The following is a 19,418-nucleotide window of genomic DNA, read 5'->3' as shown; positions in this document are numbered from 1 at the left end:
TTTAAGTACTAGAAAAAAAGTTATAATTCCTGAACATTACTGTGTCCCACATAGCGTTAAAATACCTAGTTTTGAATTTTAAATACATTAGCTTTGTAATTTCTTTCTCATATATGTTTTCTTTTCACAATTACGTATTTTTTTTAAGTAATCAAAAAACTCAAACCAAAATATATGTTTGTGCTTCCGGATCCCCTTGAAATAAATATTCTTGACTGAAATGCACAATTATAAAAAAATCATTCCCAGCTTATCTTTAAACATTATTTAAATACATTTCTCCACAATATTTGAAATCCATTCATTCACTATATAAAGAATTATGGTAAAACTACTACCACTCAGAATACCGGTTGTTTTTACCGAAAAATCCTTTTTCACCGGAACATGTTTAGGGAGAAAAAAATCTCCCATACCGTAATTTTTACAGTAATAAATACCATAAAATCACTGAATCACTCTAATTAACTAAATATTACTGCAAAATTTTCGTAAGGAAATTTCCCAATGACGCATCCAAAGTTCCGGCGCTTTTTACCATAAAATAATCCGGATTTTTTTTACTTCGCACATAATTTCAAACATATTCAAATTTCAATATTTTTTTCTTAATTCATCTATTATAATTAAAATTGAATCCACATTTTGTCCTAAATCGCACTTTCCCTTGGCGAGTCTTTCGCAGGTAGGATGCAGCCCTGCGGCAACCCTGCTTTTCGGGGTGTTTTGCGAGGGTTTGTGAGGAGCAGCATCGAAAGGAGATCCCTGGGCTCTCCATCCTCTTCTGAATCATTCAAAAAGCATCATGTTGTTAGTTGCAGTAGGTTTTATCCTCATCCTCCTCATCGTTTTCCTCATCGTCATTGTTGTCTACATGCAGACTACCTGATGGGGAAAACTTCGGAAGAAAAGAGTGAAAACGGGAAAAAGTCCAAGAAGGGACCGAGGAGGAGGAAGAGTAAAGTTTGAAGAGTTTGTTGTTTTTTTTTCTCCTCTTGGATACGCCATCAATCTTTTTTCCTCCTTTATTTCACCTCCTTCCTTCTTATCTGTCGCTTTCCGGGATCTTCTTCAAAGTGAAAGCTTCTCCAGGTAAATTACTTAACATTTTATATGCGCATGACACTGATTTATTGTTTGAGAAATTGAATGTTCATTACGATGATCTTAAAAAAAATGTTACGTAATCTATGATGACATTTAAATATAAATGTTATTTTTATTGGTTGATTTATTGTTCGAAAAATTGAATGTTCGTTACGATGATCTTAAAAAAATGTTACGTAATCAATGATGACATTTAAATATAAATGTTATTTTTATTGGTTTAATTTATGGTTTTGAATTTAATGTTGCTTGTCTAAGAAGTTCACATATTATTTTATGAATAGCCAAAGCCCATTTTTAACATTTTAATTCAAAATTATTACTATAATTAGGAATGTGTTTTTTTTTTGTTGATACAAATGCACACATGTGAAAACAATTTTGTGGTAGTTATATTCGATCAAATTTTAATAGGTTATTCTAAAATATTACACTATGAAACTGAAAGTATATGATTACAGTAAAATTTATGTATGGTGCAAATGTGTAAAACAATTTAGTATAATTGTCATGAATATGTATGAAAGAAAAAATAAAATGTGCTTACAAGTAGTATGTCATTTAAGTATAAATTTAATTTTTAAGTATAAATTTAATTAAATTAATATATTACGAGATGCGTATTTGAGAAAATACTTACAAATAATTTTTCAATGTTCACCTTAAGAAATTTAAAATTATATTAGTTAAAATTCATATAATATATTATTATTATTATTAAGAAAAATATAACATAAATAAGTATATGAATTACAAATATATGTTAAATTTGTTTATCATATTCTGTAAAATATTTTGGCTGCGCATCGACTTATTTCTTAAGATATAATAAGACTGACTTTTTCACTTCAGAAAGCAACATTCTTGGGAAAAAAATTTCGTGGTTATATACATATATGTATGTGATAATAATCGATAGCCATGAAATAAAACAAAACTCATAAAAAATGCTCCTTGATTCAATAAATAAATTAGTATTAATGAATAAATTAGTACCATTTAGAAAAAAAATTTGTACATAAAGGTCTTTTGAAATTTATAAAAAATTAGAATAAAATCACTTTTATGTTCATTAGTCGTGTTTTTTTAGAAAATATATAAAAATGAAATAAATAAAAAAAAGTGTTAAAAGTTCAAAGATGTTAAGTGACATTTCAGCGAATTTATGAAACGCGAGTTTAATAAAATAAGAAATAACAAATTTTCCTTTTGCCAAAGCAGCTTTTACTATAAAATATAAATTGATTCTTTTAAGGACACTGTAAAAAATTACTGAACAAATAGATTATTCAAATTAAATGCATCAGCTTATTACCTGTTTTTATGCTTAAAAAGTCTCCAATGCTCGTCTGAAACTATTATGTAACTTATACTTGATTCATGATTTTCGCCTATATATTCATGTTGATCTCTTCGAACGAGATGTTTTCTTCAGCCACAGTTTTAAGCATGGAAAAATTAAAATTTTACAGAGCAACAAGTGCTTTACAGTATAATGAACAGTATAATAACCAAACCGTAAATTCAAATTCAAATCATGAGTTTAAGCAAATTGCACTTCTTTTAAGAGAAGAGCACATTTAAAATCTGACCATACTATAGGTTATTATAGGCTTCATTTTGGGAGTAAGTGAGATAAAACAACTGGTTGACATACGGAAACCATGCCTTCAAATACCAATAGGTTAAACATAACTTAATCAATAAGTTAAGCCATAATATACTACAGATATTCTTCAACCTTAATAAAGTATTAAATTAAATAGGGTTTTTGCCAATTTTAACGGTCGTGTAGTGTAATCAAATTTAAGATGCACAATGACATGAACTTACAATTAGCACCAAAAAAAGGTTGAATCAAACTTAATGATATTCTGGTCTAAAACGCTCCAAATGTTAAATAGCGTGTTTGTTGTAGGCTGATTGGTGGTAGGCTCTTTATGAACTGCTGACGTCATTTGTTAGGCTTATTGCAGTGAGCATTTCAAAGAGATATCAGCAGTTTGCCAAGATCCAGAATTTTCAATTAGCCAGTGGCATACATGGTAGGAAATTTCGATTTAATTACGATAAAAAGTACCGGCACTCAGGGAGACAGTACGTTTAACCATAAATTCCATTTTTACCGGAACATATTACGGAACAAAAATTCTGATATACCATATGTTTTATAGTAATAATTATCGGAAAATCACTTCAATTAAATAAATATTATTGTAAAAACTACGGTATATTTTAAGGTTAAAATAGATTTTATAGTGAAACGGATTTCGCAATGATGCACTCAAAGTGTAATATGATCCAATATCGTAATTTGATTCAAAATTCCAAAAGTAACAAATATATTTGTTTTTTTTCTTATTTGTATTCCATTATTTAAGTATTAACACAGAAACATTTAACTTATTTTTATTAAAACCTGTGACTGTTTCATTTTTTAGTTAAATATTCAAAAACATCACCTAAAAAAACATAAATTACAAAAATTTATTCAGCTTAATCAAGTAAAAAATTACGTGAAATACGGTACAAATTTTCCATGATTTGTGGAAATAAAGTCGTATCGAGTTAAAATTAAACCTTAAGATTTTCCGAAAAGCATTTTATGAAATCTTTCTTTATATGTGATTTTTCTGTCACAAAGTATAAAATTTAAAGCAGCAATTTAAAAAATAATGAAGTAAAAGTTCTTTTGAAAAAGAAAGTGATCATATTTTGTAACAAAAGTGTCTACAATGTTTTGAAATCAGTTGTAACTAAATTTAAATGCATTGTTTGAAATATTTACTGCATATTTTAAAGATTGATGCTTTAAACAGTTAAGGAAAAGGATTTATGTTATCACAATTCACCTGATGAAAAATTCATGACTGGAAATGGAAATCTTGATAAATACGCTTGCATAAAATTTTCTTCCATGAAGTAAATTAATTCTTGTATTTGGAAAGAAGAATTTGTATGGAAATAACGCTAGAAAAATTTTAAAAGCTATTTTTCGTTCTATTCAAAACCTCGAAAATAAAATATCATTGTTTTATTAATCTAAATTAGGTTTTGAATACACAATTGTATCTATAAAAGTGTAAATGGCAATGGAGTTTAAACGCACTATGCTTTCACATCGATTGGTGTAACTGAGTATATAAAATTATGTTTTAAACCCATCTTATTTTGTTGCAAAATAAACATAGACCAGAGTAAGTTTCTTTGAAAATCTCCATTTTCCAAAAACATTTTTCTTTGGCTCGAAAGATCTCTACCAAGAAATTTAAACAATAAATAAACTACTTGCCTACCAACAAAGTTGAGAATATGCAAATTTTGACTGTGGCATCAAAAACATTGTGCATTAAGAAAAAGAGTAGAAAGTGACCTACAATATCCCTTCTGTAGAAGTAGATTAAAAAACAAATGGATATGCATTAAATACTTTGTGCCAACGAGTACAATGTCTCGAAAAAATTAACTGAATCAGTAACCTGGAACGATAGTGGTCTTGCAAATTGCCCAAATTATTAAATAGAACATAACGAGAACTATTAAAAGTTCTCTAACTCATTTTGGTTTTGTTGCTATTGGATGTATTAGAAGCTTTTAGAAATCAAATTGTTTAAGAAAAGTATATTAGCAGTTATAATTTTAATATAAGTGTTGGGTCTCTTGTATATGGCGTTGGGAAGATAATATTTATTCAAAAGACTTATTAAATCATTTAAAAAAAATATTTACATTTTCTACGAGTTCCAATGCTTAAATTTTAAGTAAAGAACATTTTATACAATGATATTGAAAAATGATAAGTTTTGTAATAAAATGATCTATTGACAGTTTGGACAGATTATCAGAGATGTAATCTAATAAAATAATAATTAGTGGGGACATTATCCAGCAGTGACAAAATCTATAGGGAGTATAATTTCATGAAGGCAAACTTTTGCATAGACAAAATCTCAAGCACTGTAAAAAAATTACGCATCATATTACGGTATGAAGTACCGGCACTTTGGGTGCTTCATCCGAAATATCCATGTTACCGTAAAATTATTTTTTGCTACAAAATATTCTACCGTAAATTTTACAGTAATATTTATTTTACTTGAGTGATTCCGTGATTTACAGTACACTGTTTCATTATTCATAGAAGTTAGATTGCAAGAGTTGAGGAAAAATTTTTGATCAAATTATGGTTTAAATTATCGGCACTATATCAGTGTAACATCCGTAAAATCCCTTTTTACAGCAAGTGATTCAGTGATTTCGTGGTAATTATCTGATATGCCATAATTTTTACAGTAAGAATAAATACCATAAAATCGCTAAATCACTCTGATCAAATATATTTTTTTTGTAATCGTCGTTGAACCGCCGACTCAATGTCTTTGGTTTACGACTACTAATATTCAACTTTGTATCCTAGTGATGTTGAAACCAATCCAGAAAACAAGGGAACCCTTGGATTAAGCATTGGGAGAAAATTGCCTTCGTGGAACCCATCAAAAAGTTTTTGATGGGTTTTCCTATCCATGTGAGGCAAATGCATCGGTCTTTGTTTTACATGCAGGTAAGAGCCATGAAAACCTCCCACTGTTAGCTTGACGGCAAGGGAACTCTATCCCTATGATCCGTCTATGACTGAGGATATTTTTTACGTCAGCACTGTGGTCGGTATGAGACGGGTACGGAATTCGTATCCATCACTTGGATTCAAACGCGGTTCACCTCATAGTAAGTCGAACGCTCTATCCCCTGAGCCACCACGGCTCATAAGTAATAACTAAATATTACTGTAAAGATTGCGGTAAATCAAATTTTTTGTTCCATAACATTTTCCAGTAAAAATTGATATTACGTTAAAAGGTACCGGCATGCTGTACCCGTACTTTTGTAGCACTTGCAAAATAGTCCCTACGCGAAATAGTGCATTAGCTTGCACAGTTTTGATATTTGACCGGCAAGATAGTACGTTTCTGTTATTTTTCTATTCAGATTATTCTAATGTCTTTAATTAAAAAAATTTTGCAACCGGTATTTTGAAATACCATTTATTTTGAAAATTTTTTTTGGATTCTGTTGAAACTGATGAAACATAGGGCAAGATTTAACAAATACAATTACTAAACACATTACTAAAATATAATAACTGATTTAATTACGTAAGTAAGTTTAGAATAAGATTATAACTTGTACTATTAAATTTGTAATAACTCAGAAATGTATACATCAACGTGTGTATAATATTTTCTGAAGGAGTCAAAACTTTCGATGTAGAATAGAAGTAGAAAGTATATAATTAATATTATCTAAGATTCTTTAATAATTTATTTTCAATTCTATAAATTTTATTTTTAAATTTTTTATTTAAATGAAAAATATAAAAGCCAATCAGAATAGTTTCACTATTTTTGTGAAAAAAATATCTCTAATTTTTATAATTTAAATTTTAACAGAATTAGATACAAAAATATTCTGTTACTAATTTACCACATTCAATTTATAAATTAAATAAATCATTTTCTTTTTGTTTATTACTTTTATATTATTACTTTTACATTAATACTTTTATATTATTTTTATATTACTACTTTTATATGAAAAACATAATGTTTAGAAGAAAAGCTTATTTAAGTTTTATATGGTGGTTATGAAATGCATTTTCAAATTCATAAAAATATTAATAAGAATTTTTGTTAATGCTAATCCAGTCAGCGTAATTCTATAGAAATATAAATTAATTTTTAATGAATATGTTTGTTTTTTTATCAGTATGCTCTCTTAAATCAAGTGTCTTTAAAATGAATTTTTTAATTTTATTTCAGTTTGAGTAAATAAATATTTTTTCCTTTTTTTATCATATAGTTTTCATTAATCTGAAATTGCTTTATTCGGGAATTAAATATGTTGAAATTTATTTCGCATTGATTGCACTCTTTAACTATGGATCATGTTAAGCCATATTATATTTCAAGTCTGTTGCAAACACAATACCGCTCCAAGTTGAACCATATTATGGTGCAAAAAACTAATTAACTTGATTTCACGGAATACAGTTCACGAAATACCTTATCAAAGTTTCAAAAAATTTGCTAGATCTTATGAATATGCTTACCGAAATTATGGATGATAATTCTAAATCTGAGATAATTTGATGTACCTGAAAAGGATTAGTGCAATACCGTGTTAAGCAATGTGGATAATAATTATAAATCTGATATAATTTGATATAACTTGAAAGGATTAGGGCAATACCAAGTTGAGCTGAATTCTTCCAAAATGTAAAATTTTTACACCAAATTATTCCTTTTTTTTGTTAATTTCCTGTGTTTGGATAATTGAATTACAAATTAATAAGAATAGTTTACTAAGATTTACTTTACTTTAAAGACATTAAGACTTACTTTAATAATAATAGATTACCTCCATGGGAATCATGGTATTATTCAATATGAAAAAAAGCTCTGCTTAAAAGTTCAGTTAATTTTGTTTTTTAATATTACAGTACTCCAAGTCCTTCAATGTGCGAAAGCTAAACTTCTTGTTTACATGCTAGTCTGAGCCAATTTTTCTCAAAAACTAGTCTTGCTCTTCTGAAATACAAAACCACAGGCAACTTCACGTGAGCCTTAAATGAGATAATTTGATATAACTTGAAGGGATTTCGGCAATACAGAGGTTTGCCGAATTTTTCCAAAAGTGAAATTTTTGCAACAAACTATTCCTTAGTTTATTTTAGTTATCTTTCTTTACATAGTTAAATTACAAATTTATCAGTGCATTTTGCCTAAAATATATCATTACCAGCATGTGAATTGTGGTAGTCCTCATACTAACAACTCAAAAATGAACTTGCTTGAAACAAGTGGAAAGTTTTTAAATATTACATTACTTTAAGTCCTTCAATATTTTAAAGCTAAACGCCTTGTTTAAATACAAATTTGAGCCATATCTACTCATAACTTAGAATTACACTTCTGACATGCAAAACCGCAGACATCCAGCTTAACGTAATCCCTTGATTACTTACAAAAATTTTTCGAAACATTGGACCATATTTATCAACACGAGAACAGACTGTTTACATTCTCAAGATAATTAAATTCCATTATCTTTATTACTTTGATGTTCTCGTAACTTTCTTGGTGAATAAATTTCTCACGCGACGCCAAGTCTTCCCCTCGCCTGTAGTTCCATGTTTTTCCTGCTGTTCCGTTAATCACTCATTCATTTTGGATACACAGGAAATTACCAATGTTAAACGGTGCTCCTGCAGAGGTCGGTCTTTATTATGACTATAAGTGTTCTCTTTTATAGAAGAGTGATTAAAGGAATTGATTGAAGGTTCGAGAAAGTGGCACTGCTTAATCGACAAACTTTTCATGTTGCGAAGACGTGGAGATACTCCCCTTAATCGATTTAGTCATTAAACTGAAAGGGGAATTTTTATCATAGGCCAGCAATTCTAAATTTTTTTCCCTTCTCCGTTAAGGGTGAATTTTTAATTTTTTTATTGAATAAATCATAGTTTATTTTCGAAAAAAATTTGTATTGATAAGCATAGCATTAACCCGAAATCTTCAATTTTGAAATCCAATTTTGCCATGTTCAAAATTTTGAAAGATTAACTTGAAGGTTTCAGTACATTTTCAGAAAAAAACATCTCAATGATAAATCACAAATAAAAGATTGATAACAGTAATTAATTTGTATTTTACGAAATATAAATTGGGTACAAATAGTCCACATACAAAAAGAACGATAAAGATGAAATATTTCTTAGATCAACGCTTAGACAGTGTTTCGTTTATGGCTGCGTGTTGGTGTGCAAATGGTTGCATAAAAGCAGTCCGGCATGCCCAGGACAATATGAAGTTCATTTTAATTTTTTCCTAATTTTTTATTTAAAACTAATCATGTTCTTTAGTTTGTTTTTTTTATCACCGGTGTTGAACAGCTGTCCAAAATCTGAATTTACGACTATCAATGTTCAATGCCGTAGCTTTGTAATTTCGAATCTAGCCGAGAAGACAAGAATATTCGAGGATGAAGCATTGTAACCAACTACTGTTCGGGGAGTATTATCCGCTTTGGAAAAATCACCAGGTCTTCGTATGCAGCTAACTACTATGCTTAAAAATAGTCTTTTGAACTATAAAGAATACAATTTATTGCCTGAATAAGGTCGAACCATCTTTCAAATGTTTCAAAAACTAATGTTTAGAAAATAATAATTAACAGTAAAACTAGCATCATTTTTATTTAAAATATTTATTAAAGATAATAATTGAAACTCATAATTATGACGTTTTTTTATCTTCATAGCACCATTTAGTATTTTAAAATATCAGTGATTTTGCAAAATTATGTGTTACGAATTCCAAATAAAATGTTCATTTTCTATTAAAACCAAATTTGCTTTTATTTCTGAGAGCGAAAATATTTTACTCACATATTGAAACAGAAATTATTATTTTTTTAATTGATGTTAGTTTTATGTTCTACAAGGAGAAAAAAGTTTGGTCATAACTATCAGAATATGGTAAAACTTACCTCATGTCTAGCTCTATAAGGACACCAAAAAGCTCGGTACTTTTTAACAAAGTTATTTGTCAATGATTTTTGTAAAACGAACCACAGAATATCATTTCATAATCTGCGTTAAGATTTGGTAAATGTGAAAATTTTTTTTTTTGTGATACCTTATAGCGGATGACATAAAAAAATCATTTATTTAGTTAAATTTTATTTCAAATTACTTACTAAATTAAATTTGCATTTCAAATTATTTACAAAAATAAATTTGGATTTCAAATTAATTACAAAACTAAATTTACATTTCAAATTATTACTATTTGTTTTTTTTTTACTAAATATGTAACAATAAGAATTATAATTTTGAAGACCAGAATTTTACCAGGTAAACTGTTATCATGTATGAACAGAAAAATTTCCAAACAAATAGTTTAAATATCATATATTTTGATTTTATTACCAGAACTACGATTTCTTTACCAGAAAATTCCTTACCATGCAGTACGGTAATTTCACAAGATTTTTTTTTCTTAATTTAAGGATATCTATTTTATCAAAAATAGCCAATGTATAAAGACAGATAAAATTGATTCATCAATATAATAAATTTCTATCAGTAATCTTTGTCTAATGAAGTTCATTTAGTAATAAATGTCTCTAAACATTGTCTGAAGATTTAGATAGAACTGGTGTCCAAACGAAATAAATAAAATTCTTTCTTGCTTAAAGACAAATGGAAAGGATTTCCAATAATGACAACGAGACAGTTCTTATTGATTTTGAAAAGTTCTTAGCTGTCTTAGAACTTCATCCTCTTGATTAGATTTATCGACTTATATTTCTTGTGATTTCCCAACAAAACTTACTAGAAATACTCTAAAAGCAAACTAAGCGCAATAAATAAAATCAAGCAAAATTTATATTTTTCGACGAGGTTAAATATTTCTAAAAATATGAAATAAGTTTTATTCAATTCATACTATTAGTTAACACTCTCCCTATATATTGTTCAAATTTTTTACAGAAGCTCGTTAATTTTTACAGAAGTTCTTTTGGTATTGTTGCGGTAAAATAAAATATAAGTTTAGAATATGTGGTAAAATTCGATAATTTCATCCGTATAAGATAGCAGAAAAGTAAATTTAACCGAATAAATGGATTCGGATAAATTTATTTTTCAGTTTTGTATTTTTTACTCAATGTGTGGTTAGAAGAACTGTAATTTTGAAAATCTGAATTTTCGGTGAACCGTTACTATATGAACCATATTTATTTAAACTAATTAAATGGTGTAAATACCTTATATTTTGGTTTTATTAATCAGAATTATGGATTTTTTACCAGAAATGACCTTACCATACAATATGGTAACATTACCATAATTTTTTTCTCCATGCAAACAACCTTAAAAAATTTTTTTATTTCATTTTTTCTTCTTAATATTAAATATTATTATGCTTAATAGAATATTTATTGCTGTACGTATAGTAAATATTGAAAACATAGTAGATAAAAACACATAAATATATATTCTAATTGTTATATATAATACACATAATATTAAAATTTTATATATATATTGGTATTATGGAATAAACGTCCATGTACATAATCACAGTTTCGACAAAAATGGATAGTTAAATGAAATCAAACATAAAATAACAAAGCTTATATTTCATTATGGATTACTTTACAATCAACTATTACAAAATATTTTTATCAAACTTCTTACATGTTTAATTTGGTAAATAAACAATATTGCTTTGTACTAAGAGTAATATAAATCATATTCTCCAGCATAAACAAAGCAAGTTATTTTAGTTTATTTTTTTAGAGTTTATTCCCTTAACAAACATTTTAAAAGTACATTTTAAAACTGTTGAGTCAGTATCTTTGAATTTGACAAGAATGAGACTTAAATGAAATTTAACATTCCACGGATAAGTATTTTACACGTTCTTAAAATATTTTTACTTCTTTACTTTCTTTGTGATATCTCAAAAATTCTGACCATCCCTGAAATAAAAAAGTGAGATACACGTTCTCTAAATCCGTTAAAAATTCCATCGGAATGAAATGAAAAATGGCAGCGGGAGTAGATTTCATGACAAATTGTTCCGGAATTAAATTAATGACTTTTTTACTGCCAGTTGACATTCAAAAAGAAAGAGCTGCAAGTACTTTTTTTTTTGAATAAATATTTCTACCGAAAATTGTTGTCATATGGAGCTTTATTTGAGAACTTAATTTTTCAATTTAATATTAATGACTTAGAAATCATTTCTCCTCGCAATTTAAAACTTAATTTAACGTAGTTCGCTCTGTTTCTTCCATTTGCTATCACTTGGCGATTCAATTTCTTTTAAAGGATGAGATTGTTTCGAAAAATTAGTTTTAAGATTTATTTTAAAGAATTTTAATGAAATATTTTATGTTTTGCACTGCTTTATTTTATTAACCATTAAGTTATGTTATTAATTCATTTAAACTTAAAGTTTTTGAATTTTTCAACGTTTAATTATTTACAATAATTTTCTCCATTTGTTTAAACAATATGATTTTTGCCCAATAAATCTTTCTGAATTCTTTACATACAATTTAAAGAAAACTTCAATTTATTTCAAAAGAATATATATAAGTTTTAACACATTTTAAGGCAAATTTGAAATATATTAATCTATAAAGTATCTTTGGATTTTTTTATGCAATGTTCCCTTATGCTGAAGATAAATCGATTTTTTTAAATCCAAAAATGAATATATTTTTTTAAAATTGCTTCAGTATCTTGAGAAATTAATAGTGAAAAGTGATACAAAGTCTCGATATTGGGAAAGTAATAGTGGAAAATGATACAAAGTATCACTGGTGAAGAAAATGATACAAAGTATCACTGGTGAGGAAAGTGATTCAAATTTATCAGGAGCGCCCTTTACCATTGTGAAAAGTAGTTCATATTCTTCTAACATGCATGATAATTAAAGAAACATTTCAAGAGTCGAAGTATTAAAATTACATTGAAATTAACTTAGAATTAATATTTGCTACTATGCAAATAACTTCATTTAAAATTAATGAAGACATAATCACAACAACACTATATAATAAAAAAAATATTTATTATTGAGATTTCAAAATAAAATAAATTGCCAATGATTTGGCAAAACTGCTAAAAGTATACAAAAATAATGGGGAAGTATAAAATTTCATTGCAGAGTTGTAATTTAGAGAAAATTTGTTTATGGATCTTCAAGCATGCGAGTTTTAAATAATATCAGACGTTATTGCACATAACTGAAGATCAAAGGAGTTGCCATTGACCGATTTTATGTATTATTGTTAAAATGTATGGTTATTGTGCATTATGTATTGTTAAAATTATGCATTTTGATTACAAACTATAGAATTACAACGTGCAACTATATTTACGATTAAAATTAGATGTACTACTTCAATTGAAAATAGAAAAGAAATAGAAAAAGAAACAATAGAAATAGAAATATTTCAGTAAGATAAGTTATATATTAAGCTGAGGTAAGATATCCTAAGGCAGATACACTTTTTAGTAAGCTATCAAATAAATTTTTTTTTAATATCTGTCGTTGAACAGCCGACCCAATTTTGGGTTTACGTCTGTTAATGTTCAACTCCATAGCCTTGTAATTTTGAGCCAGTCCAGAAGACAAGAAAACTCCTGGATCAGTACCCCCAGTGGTATTGATTTGTTACGGGAACATGGAGAACTTTGCGACTCGACAGATTTAATGCGTATCAATCACTATTTACTGCACCGGGAGTGTTCGGTCGGCGGGGTTTGAACCCACGAACTCTTGAACATGGGCCCAGTGCCCTACCAATTAGGCTATCCCGTCCGCCCAACCTATCAGGCTTTTTGTAATTATATTTCAATTCTAATTTTTTTATATTTCATCTGTCCTGCGTAGCGTAGTTAAAGAAAAAAAAAAAAGAAACAAAGGCAAGACTTGTAAAAAAAGAGAGAGAGAGAGAGAAAGAGAGTAAAATTGAGTTTTGCTTTACAAAATCCTTAATAGCATATTCAAAAGCTTAAAAATTAAGAAAAAAAATCTGTGAATAGTCGTAGTAACGTAGGGATGGAGATCTCGCCTCACAGCGAGATGATCAGGTTCAAATCCCAGCAATGACTAGAATTCGAATTCCGCACCCGGCTCGCACCGACCACAGTGCTGACAAAAAATATCCTCACTGGTAGACGGATCACGGGTTAGAGTCAATTTGCCGTGAGGCTAACAGTCTGGTGTATTCATGGTGTTTCTCTCCATTTGAAGCAAAAGAGAGTTAATTCCATTAAAAATTTCTCCAAACACTTGATCCTTGTCTTCCGGCTTGGGCTCAAAATTACCAGACTGCGGAGTTGAACATTGGTCTTAAAATTGGGTCATCTGTTCAACGACGCGGTTATCAAAAAAAAACAGTGTCAAACACGGTATTAAAAAATCTATAAACAATATTTTTATTTTTGCCATCTTTCATTCTGACAGAACGTTTTCGAACAACAGAGCTATCGATTTTTTCTTCATTATCGCTCTTGTAATTCATCGATCTTTCAAACTAAAATGGTTGTTTCACGAAGATCGGAAGAAGGAAGTGCAAAATCAGCTACAAGCGTCTAACAACTCTCATTAAGGAGATGTATGGTCATTTCTTTGTTGGAAACACCTTCAAAGTTTCATTATGCTTGGTTTAACACTTGATAAACTTTCTTGATTCATATTCTTCACAATGGAAAGATTTAATATTTATCTTTACAATCCATCAGCTACTGTTTTGTCAGGAAGAGAGATAAATAGAATTAAAAATGCAGTTATTTTAATACTTTCAGACAATTATTTGTTGGCTAAAAAATTTTTCAATCCAGCCCCGACAGTCTTGCTGTCAGACACCACACTGGTGTCTGGTGCTTGAAGAAAATAATAATATTTTCAAGACTCAAAAAAATTTATTTTTTTGAATTTTTATTTTCATTGATTTAAATATTATTGCTATAAATTTTGAAATCAAGAGGTTTTTTTTTAATTAGAGAGTAAGACAGAGATTTTATTTCTTCACTGTAGTAAGCTTCAAAATTAGGTAATTCTAGACATTTTTTCTTGTATTTTTCAACTTTAAAACGTTATCTTTCTAATCAATTAAAATTTACTGAATTTCAATTTTTGTTTTATCTCAGATAACAAATACGAACTCAATCTTAATTCTTCAATTCTTAGATTATTTGGAAAAAAAGTCAAAAACAATTTTGTTCTTTAAGATTTTGAAGAATAAAATTAAATATTCATGATGTTATAGTAATAATGCTTGGTCGCATATATCCTATTCAATTTCAAACCTGATTCATGAATATTTAGAATATTAAAAATTGTTTTACATTTTTTTATCTTTGAAATAAATTTTGTGGCACAATATTTTAGAGAAGTAAAAACCTAAGTTTTAAATAAATTTTAATAGACATAGTTAGTCACTGGAACTCAAAGCAATTTCAGACTTACTCTTGAAAACAGCTCTTTTAACTCTTGAAAACAATTTAAACAATTTTCTACCTTTAAAAATAACTTTGCAGCACTGTATTTGAGAAAAGTAAAATCTTAAATGTTAATTTTAATTTTATCGTCATACTTGGTTGCTGATACTTAATTTAATTTGAGACTTAATTAATTAATTTCTAAATTATTCTCTTTTAAAAAATAAGCAGTTTTTATTTTTAAAAAAATATTCAGTAGTACTTTAAAGATATAAAACTTAAACATTCATTATAGTTTTAATAGTCATATGTGGTTGCTGAAAATTAGTAGAATAGATTTTACAATATATTTTTAGGTCGTGTTTTCGTAAGTCTGCATAGCTTTATGATAAATAATTTTAGTGTTAACCATTTGACTCAGATGAATCATGGGTTTCCCTTTGATATATAATTTTTTTCTGCTCATATTAAAAGCGAAATATATTTTGGTATTTTTTTACTGATAAAAAAACAGTGTAATAATTACTAAAAGTATCTGTTAGGTTATTAGAATTATACTTGAACTAAAATATAAAATCCAAAAAAGTGGTTTTGAATTCATATTCAAAAACTTGTCAATACTTGTCAAAAAGGGGGTATGTAATTTTTTTACGAAAATAAGTTTTCTGTTGGTTTTTGAATATCAATCAGCTAGTAATTTTTTAGACTTCCCTAGAGAAGAGAATTCAACAATTGTGATGCAATTAAAACAATCTTTTCACAATTGGCACTGTTTTTTTGTGTGGTTATTCTCGAAAGTGCAGATTTGTAATTTCTAATACATACCCCTTTTAACATTGACTGCTTCAATTGATTTTGTAAATTAAAGAAATTTCAATAATAAATAACTGTTTTTCTTTGATCCAAATAACTGCAAATAAGTGCAAATGTTAAAAAAACTTATTGTTTCTCAGTGAGCAGTGTTAGGAAGATTTTAGCTTTAACTTTACAAAAGACACTGGTGTTGTTTCATGTAGTATTTCACAAACGTAAATTATTAAAATGCTTACTATAATATTTTTCATTTATTTTGATCCAAGTTACAAAAAGATATGTTTAATAAAATTTTGTGCCTAAATTTCTGTGTTCTAAATGTTTAAAAAGGTTAACAGAATATACAAAGATATTTAAACTAGATTCAATATCAAACTCACGAGGGTAAATTTTCAGATAATTGCACGACTCTTCAGATGGTGCTTTATGTTATGGCATATACATGATTTTTAATCATTTACCGTCTCACATAAAATGACTTGCATTCAACTCTAAAGAGTAGAATGCTTCTCTCAAGGATGATACATTCCTTGCATCAATATAATCAACATAAGCCGCCGAAAACTGAGTATATTTGTAAAGGAGATTTCTGCGAGAGTCAATATTAGCAACTGGAATAGCCTTTTCCAGCACAACGTTGAAGAGATTCAATCTGTCGAACACCTTTATCAACATTTAGACACTTTGATAGGGCTCCTAAGAATTTGATTTCACAATTGGTGTCATTCATTGTACACATTACAAGCCTAATGAATTTGTCTGGAACTCTAAATCCAATCTATATCCATAAATCAATTCCACCTATCTATTTTAAATCCTGGATGCTTCACATACACACTATCAAAGTACTGGCTTAAAATCAATAATCAAGTGATGAGGTCAGTTCGTCTATGAGTGTCTGTATTAATTAAATTATTTAAAAAATAATAAAAGTTTTTTTTAACTTGAAAAATAACTATATTTTAGAAAACTAAAAACTTAAATATTCATTATATTTCTTAAAGCCAAGTTAGGTCTCTGAAAATGAATAGGATAGATGTTGCAATGTATTTTACCATGTTTATTATCAATACTTAGACTCTTTGAGCTGGCTCAAAAGAATTTAATTTTACAATAGGTGTCATTTATTGTACGCATTACTAGTCTAATGAATTAGTCTGGAACTCTAAATTCATTCTAAATCTATCTATATTCATCTATCTTGTCCATCGATCTAATCCATATATCTATTTTAAATCCCTTGAATCCATTAGATGTTTCATATTCACGCTATCAAATACTGATTTAAAATCAATAAACAAGTGATGTGGTCAATACGCCACTAAGTGTTAATACTATTTAAATTATTTAAAAAAAAGATTTTTTTTAACTTTAAAAAGCACTTTATTTTAGAAAATTAAAAACTTAATGTTTATTATGTTTTCATAGCCATGCGTGAACCCTGAAAATGAATGGAATATATGCTGCAATGTATTTTGCCATGTTTATTATCAAAACTTAGACACTCTGAGAGGGCTCAAAAGAATTTAATTTTACAATAGGTGTCATTGATTGTACACATTACAAGTCTAATGAATTAGACTGGAATTCTAATCCACTCTAAATCCATCTATCTACTCCACCTATCTATTTTAAATCCCTTGAATCCATTAGATGTTACATATTCACACTATCAAATACTGATTTAAAATCAATAAACAAGTGTTGAGGTCAATACGTACCTAAGTGTTAATATTATTTAAATTATTTAAAAAATGATGTTTTTTTAACTTTAAAAAGTACCATATTTTAGAAAATTAAAAACTTAGATATTCATTACGTTTTCATGGTCCCTGAAAGTAAATAGAATAGGTTTTGCAATATATTTTGAGATGGTGTTTTGATAATCTTGCATTGCCTTGGGATAAATAATCACACTTGTATGAAACAAAGATATTTGTAATTAAAAACAATCCATGCAGATAATATTTTTTTCCTGCAATTCTTTGTAAGCCTCAAGAGTTATCCAAGAAGAATCACTCTTAAAACCACCAAGTGCACTTTCATGAAGCAGAAGCTTCTTGTCTCAGCTTTTATCTTTGCTTTACCTGTCTCAGCTTTTAATTTGAAGAATTCTGAAGAGAACTGAAGCGAAAGCTTCTTAGCTTAAACAGATTTTTTCGCTTAATATTTCTTTTTCGAAAAAGTATTACCCGAGAAGAAATTAATTAAATTATCTTTTTTTTTTTGCTTTAGGGGCGAAGGTTTTAGAAAAGTGGAAAGAGTTGCGATTATTTTTTTCCAGAAATCAGCGGTGTCTTTCCTGACAACTAGTCAAGAGAATTTGAAAAAAAAAATTATAATTAATAAATTTCTTAATATTTATAGCATTGTTTACTGCTTCTGACAATCCATTTAAATTTCTTTTTCAAAATGAGGAAGAAAAAAATTTTAGTAACGTATTAAAATATAAAAAAAAAAGGTTGACTGGATGTGATTTGTTATGTTAACAAGAAACAGAGTTTTACAATAAATAAATTGATAAATAAATTCTATTAATAATAATATTTATCACAAACATATCGCCTTTATTAACTGTAGCAATAATTTTTTATAACTCTAATAAAATTTAGGATAAAAGAAAATATTTTTGAATATATAACTTTTTAGTGCAGTTTCAAGTATACAATATTAGCTCAAACAAGCATACAAGTATCGAAAATCAAATCAAATCTACAGAATTGAATAGTTTTATTCTGTTAACTTGCCGATCAAAATGAGTCATTGTCCAATTCTTTGCTCAAAATTCAGCTCCAGGGACGGCAGTTCATTGTTGATACAATTTGTAGCAGACACAATACGCCATAGTAACAATTTGCCGTGAGTAGAGTTTCTTTTGGTTTCGATGAAAATCATTGATTCATCGATTTACGAAGTCGAAGCCGAGTTTTAATTATTATTGAACTTGGCTAAGTAGAATATTTGAATCTGTCATAAAGTATTTGAGTGAGATTCCAGCCACCACTCTTGTTGAAAATATTCTAGATTGTCCAAATTTAATTTTTTAAGCTTCATAATTCTCTAAAACATATATTTAGTAATTATGACTTTTTTATTGTTTTTTTCCCTTATTTAATTTTAGTTTACACAGTGTATAATTCCTTTTTCGAATTCAAAACACAATGAAATGGAGATAAAAAAAACTTTTGCAGCAGAAACTGCGTGTCATCTCAGGAACTAAGGCATTTTAGGATTTGACAATAGGAAAATTTACAAGCAAAATTATTTTTTCAGCAGAATGAAAAACAAATACATACAGAATATTTTTTGATAGAAAAATTGGATTTATTTTTACGTATTACGATGGTATATCAATTATTCAAGAGACAGACTTTAAATTACGACAATTAACACTAGATTGCCTGAGGAAGTCATTTTGACAGATTTTAATTTCAATTAGAAAAACAATTATGCATATAATGACACAATTTCTTAGAAT

The 19,418-nt window shown here is 27.9% G+C and overlaps 1 protein-coding gene across 3 annotated transcripts in view; it reads left to right on the top strand.

Annotated features, from left to right (window-relative positions):
- Positions 1 to 19,418, top strand: part of LOC107454120 (cubilin-like) — a 315,269-nt gene that overhangs the window by 238,519 nt on the left and 57,332 nt on the right. Inside the window, exon 1 of one of the 3 annotated variants that reach the window (XM_016071191.3) lies at positions 712 to 1,092. The exons of the other annotated variants lie outside the window; for them this stretch is intronic. The gene's annotated coding sequence lies outside the window, so the exon portion shown is untranslated. Of the gene's footprint in view, positions 1 to 711; positions 1,093 to 19,418 lie in introns of those variants that run through there. 3 annotated transcript variants of the gene reach the window in all.

Source organism: Parasteatoda tepidariorum, chromosome 2, assembly GCF_043381705.1.
Source record: "Parasteatoda tepidariorum isolate YZ-2023 chromosome 2, CAS_Ptep_4.0, whole genome shotgun sequence".
Taxonomy (NCBI): Eukaryota; Metazoa; Arthropoda; class Arachnida; order Araneae; family Theridiidae; genus Parasteatoda; species Parasteatoda tepidariorum.
This window is presented reverse-complemented; position numbering and strand designations above follow the sequence as displayed.